Source organism: Ictidomys tridecemlineatus, chromosome 13 (assembly GCF_052094955.1).
Source record: "Ictidomys tridecemlineatus isolate mIctTri1 chromosome 13, mIctTri1.hap1, whole genome shotgun sequence".
Classification (NCBI taxonomy): Eukaryota; Metazoa; Chordata; class Mammalia; order Rodentia; family Sciuridae; genus Ictidomys; species Ictidomys tridecemlineatus.
The window spans coordinates 40,158,741-40,165,319 of record NC_135489.1 but is presented as its reverse complement, the minus strand read 5'-3'; the positions used below and the strand labels follow the sequence as shown (position 1 = coordinate 40,165,319).

Here is a 6,579-nt window from a genome sequence, read left to right as displayed (position 1 = left end):
CAAGAATAATTTCTTCACAGGATTTTTATTTGAAAAATGAAATACTGTCATGTAGACACAAAGATACAATATGATAATTTTAGTGGATTCAGTCTCATTCTTTAACCTTAGAATAAATTTATAGGTTTCCCTTTTAGGACACTAGAATTACCAAACTTAATGCTAGCTAATAGTTCTTTTTATAGAGAATAACAGTATCAGAATTGAAATATACCAGTAGGTCTTCTTTCACCTAAATAATGTGGTCAAGAAAGAAAGAAAAAAAAAAACATGGAGAATAGAGGAATCAGTGAACTCACTAACCTAAAATAATAACTTAGTAAATTTTATTTTATTTTTCTTTTTTTACCATCCAAAGCTTGTGACATATATTTGAAACTTCTACTCAGTTCTGAACTTGGATATAAAAATATTTAGTCACACACTTAAGACCACAATTATAGAAAAGTTGCTACACCTAACCTATACAAAAATAGTTCACGGAATTTACACTTCAAGTTTACAACAGATAAGGCATTGAGTTAATTTTATCATTTTGACTGGACAGCCATTTATAAATTATCTCAAGAGTTATTAGAAATTCACATTGACATTTAATTCAGTTAGTTATATACTGTCAAATTGATACTGAATGTTGATTATGCTAAAGACATATTTATATATAGTATTATTAGTCTTTTGTGGTAGTTTTAAAGCATGAAGAAAGTTTTGAACATTTTTCAAAGTACCTGGTAAGGGCTTAGTCACCTTCCCTAAGAACTGGGTTGAATTTTGAGACTTTTAGAAGTGAATCGGGTGTACCTTTGTAGTGTAACTGAACTGTGTGACTTCTGAGTTTTGTTCATAAAAGGTGAAAGATGATCTAATATCCTGTCTTCTTGAAGTTCTCATCCTTCTTGTAAGCACCCCATCTGACTTGAAGCCAGAACACTGTGAACAAACAAAAAGAGACCACAAGGATAGGCTAGAATAGAGTCCAAGAGAGAGAGAGAGAGAGAGAGAGAGAGAGAGAGAGAGAGAGAGAGAGAGAGACTTGCAAGCATCCCTTTCAGTTCCAGATCAAGAGACCATTTTATTATAGAAACACTAAGAGTCATCATATCCTAGACAGACTCTTTCTAACTTCCTGACCCACAATAGCTATTGGAGATGTGAAGAAACAGCATTTAAATTACTTAGTTTGTGCTCATTCTCTATTTACTTCAGAAAATCACATCCTCCTAACATATTTGTGAAGAAGACATTAGTATAGGAGAAAACTGGACTAAAATACGTTAATTTGTTGCAGTTGTTGTTCATTGAATATGTTGGATGAGTAATTATTAAGTACCTACAATATTCCAAGCATTATTAATATTTGTAAATGGAGTAGTAAGTAAAGAGATGCATTTTCTATATCATAAAACACAGAATGTAGCAGAGTAATTTTGCCAAAGCAACACAGAAACAATAAAAGTACAGGATAAAAGATTTCTTTGGAGTATTTACAGTACAGCACCACAAGATGACACTGATTTAATGGTGACTTTAAAATAACTTAATGTATTAAAAATATTACAAATAATATTCAAATTTATATAATGAGCCCTAAATTGTAGTTGATATACTTTCACTTGTTTAACTATGCTGATTTATGCCCTCCATTGGGCTATTTTTTTTCTTTATTGCACATACTTTTTTAGGTTTACTACAGAGAAATGAGTTTCGACAACAGATATTTTAATTGTATTTCCCCCCACTGAAGACCAGGTGTTGCCTATCATACATTACCAAGTGCTCATGCAAAAGTGGAAGTACAATAAAGTCTTCATATGCTGTTTAGTCTTGAACAGGAAACAAAACTATCCATGCAGCACATGTGCTATACTTGGCTGCACAGGTATCAGCAAATCAAGAGGCAGTGATTATTAATTAAGTACAAAAGAGATGGAAACAGTTCAAATGGAACACTAACGATCCTCTTAATATATCTGCCAACCTACTTGCCTTAATCTAGAAAAGATTGTGTACTTGTCTTGGGCTTAAATCACAAAGAGCACATTCAAACCATTCTAAAGACAATAATGACATGCTCAACACTTCAGTTGCAGAAGAACTTTCTTCCTCTTATTCAGAAAATTGTTACCAATTGCCACTTTTGCTTTTACATCTCTCCAACTCATTAAACTTTGTGAGGCTCCACTGACAGTTAAAATAGATTTCAGTAGCATTAGCTCCAATTTCGGTATATTAAATGCTGAGGATCAGAGAGTGAAATATTCTGATTAGGTATATTTACCAGACTTTCTTAGAAGATGCAATGGGGGAACTTAAAAACTAGAGACTAAAATATGTGCTAACTTTTATATCTTATAATGCCAAATGGTGGATCATGATTCTAAAGTGAAATTGCTTATATTGCTACCTAAATGAAGGGGAAAAAAAAACTTTCTTTATTATTTCTGTTTCCAGCTATAACTTGTATAATTGAACAACATCCACTAGATGAGTTAGATTGGATCTTGCCTCTTAGGTCATAGCCCAGACTTATGAATATTTATAATGGGAAGGGAGTAGGGGAGGGGGAAAGGGAAGAGGAAGGAGAGAAATGGGGGTCTTAATTAGAACAAGATATATTTCATGTTTATATAATTCTGTCAAAATGGATTCTACTGCCATCTACAACTAAAAGGAAACAATTACAAAAAGAACATTAATAACAATAAATAAATATCTATAATGAACTGCAATGGCTGAAAATGATTAAGTATATGGCTAGGAAGTATCTACTAAGACAGAGAATGCCTGTGCATCCACAATGTCAAGTACTCCATAGGTTATAGGTCAGAGGATAACTCTTGGCATATGGGGTTGAAAAAGTATACAAGGCAAAAGTAATTTATTGCTGATTGACTAGTGAAGCTCTTTCACCTGGGGACTGGCTGACTGACTTTCTACTCATGGCCAAGTGAGGATGGTAAGTATTATGATGTCCTGATTATAGTCTAAAATTCCCCTGGATACCCCAGGTTCAATTTTTCTTACTGATAACCAGTTAGTCAGCCCAGCTTGACTACATGGTCAGAAGGACATAAATCCCCAAATCTCTTTGATGGTCATGGAGATAGGCTACACAGATCTCTCTTAAAGGGAAAACCTGCTGTGGGAAGTATAGCAAATTGGTAATATTTCAACTGCTGCAACTTCAGGATGCAGTATCGTTCACACTGTGCACTCATGCATGATGAGCTGCTCCCAGTCAGCATAGCCAGGAGCTGAGCCATTCCTTACTTGGGTGGGGCTCTGTCAATTAGAATCTTTTTCCATGGTTCCTGATTACCTTACCTGAAGCTTTCTGAGAGTTGTACTACAGTCGAAGAATCCTTCTAGAAAGATCCAATTGCTTTCATGCTGCTACTAAAGGAATTAGTCTTGCTTTGTGGTCTGAAGCTTGTCGCCATCTCTCTTTCTCTAACTGCACCATAACCTTTGTCATGGCCAAGATTTCCTCCAATAACTTCTGTGTGTTGGGACCGGCGACTGAATTATGAGTCCCAAACTGTCCAGTGACAGAGGTGATTCCCCTGTGGAGAACTCTCCTTGTGAAGGTTCTGTAAGAAAAGCACTCACTTATGTGTCAATATCTTTGGGTGGTCTTTCCCGAAAAGATGATAAATTCTAACATAATGTATGAAAGCCAAGAGAAGAAAGAGAAAATAGAAAGAAGTTAAAGCTGGAAACAAGTGTATCTTCTTTGAAATGAAAAAAAATACTATTTTAAATTGACAAATTTGAAGACAGGTAGCATGGTCCCATATTTCAGAGCTCCCTATAGTGGTAAGATCTAGCAAAGACAAACAACTATTTAAAGGTATCAGTAAGGTAATATGTTCACTGAAAAACATGAACTTGCTGTGCATGTGTGAGGCCCTGAGTTTGATCCTCAGCACCACATAAAGATAAATAAATAAAGGTATTATGTCCATCTACAACTAAAAAATATTTAAGAAAAAAAATGCCATACAATTTTGGCAATATTTAGAGAAGCAAAATTAAACGTACATTTTTTTATTAGAAAATAAAAATAACTGACACATACGGAATGCATTAGTCAGCATCTTCTTTGTAGGGACCAAACTACCAACAAAGACAACTTAGAGGATGAAAAGCTTATTTGGGGCTGATGGTGTATAGACTCCATTGCTTTCTGCCCAAGATGAGGCAGTACATCACTAGGGAAAGGCCCAGCAGAGGAAAGTTGCTCCCCTCGTGGCAGGGTCAGGAAACAGAGACCAAGAGAGAAAGAGGACACAGGGAAGATGCACTCTTCCAGAGCACACTCCTAGTGACTGACCTTCTCCAGATATAATCTATTTGCCTACGATTAATAACCAGTTCATTCAAAGCAGGAGGGACTGATTAGGTTATAGTTCTCACAATTTAGTTATTTCACCTCTGAATATTCCTGCATTAACAGGAGCTTTTGGGAACAACTCATTTATAAACCATAATAAGGAGCTAAGTTTTCAAAATAAGAACCTAGAAAATAAACAAAAAATAGAACCAAAAAAAGAAGAGTAAATATAATTATTCTTTTTATATTTAAAAATAAAATATCAAATATATAAAGATTTCAAAAATTTAATTCACAAGGACAACAATAGAACAAATTGACTCTTCTAAAACAAATACAAATACCTACACACACACACACCCCTTGCACAAGATTAAGACAAAGAAGAAAAAGTTTAAGAAGAGATATAGTCTAGATTAAACATAAGTCAAAATCAGTAAAATATCACTACTATCGAAATTTTAGACCAAAACTTTGATATTTTATACAAAACAACAGTTGTCTCTAAGGACCAATTACGCAAATTGTCTCAAAGAAAATAGAAAACCTCAATTGTTATTAAGAAATGGATTTAGTTATTAAAAATTTACCACAATAATCGCAGCACTTAAAAAATGACAAAATCATGGAATTTGCAGGGAAATGGATGGCACTAGAGCAGATTATGCTTAGTGAAGCTAGCCAATCCCTAAAAAACAAATACCAAATGTCTTCTTTGATGTAATGAGAACAACTATGAACAGAGCAAGGAGGAAGAGCAGGAAGAAAAGATTAACATTAAACAGAGACATGAGATGGGAGGGAAAGGGAGAGAAAAGGGAAATTGCATGGAAATGAAGGGAGACCCTCATTGCTATACAAAATTACATATAAGAGGTTGTGAGGGGAATGGGAAAATAAACAAGGAGAGAAATGAATTACAGTAGATGGGGTAGAGAGAGAACATGTGAGGGAAGGGGAGGGGGCATAGTAGGGGATAGGAAAGGTAGCAGAATACAACAGTTACTAATAGGGCATTATGTAAAATTGTGGATGTGTATTCGACGTGATTCTGCAATCTGCATTTGGGGTAAAATTGGGAGTTCATAACCCACTTCAATCTAATGTATGAAATATGATATGTCAAGAGTAATGTTGTGAACAACCAATAAAAAAATAAAATAAAACCAAAAAAAAAGAAAAAAGAAAAAAAAATTACCACAATAGAACCACCAGCTCAAGAATTTTATTATTTAGATCAATTGAATGCTCCAAGTACAGACAATTCAAATTTTATATAAAGTCTCATTTTTTTTAATTTATTTTTTAGGTGTAGATGGACACAACACAATGCCTTTATTTTTATGTGGTGCTGAGGATTGAACCCCCGGGTTCCACCCGTGCTAGGCGAGTGCTCTACCGCTGAGCCACAATCCCAGCCCAATAAAGTCTCATTTTATAAAGTCTCATTTTTTAAGTGTATATTTTTAATAAAACAAATTCAAAATATATAGAGTCAGGCTCAAGTTGTGCATTCAGAAGCATGAAGAAAACAAACAAAATGACAAAGTTTAGGGTAGTTAGTTAACTCAAGACCAGGCTGGACTTAGCCAGGAGTGGTTTTCTTCACTCTGCCCCAGGCTGCCTTGCAGGTCTGTGTCTCCATTTTTATGAATGTCACCTTCTTCCTTCAGATCTAAGAAGTTTCCACAGCTTGCTTGTGAAGAATTTCTTCTCAAGATGATTCCAAATCTTTGCTTCCACCACTATCTTTGGCATCTGTCAACTTAGCCCAAGAAGGAGGATTTTCTTCAGGTGTTCCAAAGATGCTAGAGGCCATTTTATTCTTTCTCATGGATGATTCTGTTGGTTCATCAAATCCTAATGAGAAATTGGATCCACCAGCCCGAGGAGGCTGTAAAACCCAGGAGCTATTCCTGATCTTAGGGTCAAAACCCTTGAAGGTGTTGGTGTTGGTCATGGCCTCAGGGAGCAAGGTAGGCTGGTGCAAGGCACACTGCTAAAATTGATGGCTGCAAGTGGCTCAGAAGAACTCCAGACCCACAACCGGTCACCACTGCATGAGCCTCCACCCAGAAAGTTTCTTATAACGTTAGATTTCTACTTACCCTCTTTTCAAGCATATCCACTTTTAGGTATTTACATAAAAGAAATTAAAATATATAGTCATATAAAATATTATACTCATATCAATCAATTTTACAAATTGGATGGATTTAGGGAAAAAAATGAATGAAGAACCATGG

General features: G+C 35.2%; 1 pseudogene; it reads right to left on the bottom strand.

The window, feature by feature from the left end:
* Positions 1-5,938: 5,938 nt before the first annotated feature.
* Positions 5,939-6,293, bottom strand: LOC101958343 (jupiter microtubule associated homolog 1 pseudogene; annotated as a pseudogene).
* Between the last annotated feature and the right edge of the window lie 286 nt (positions 6,294-6,579).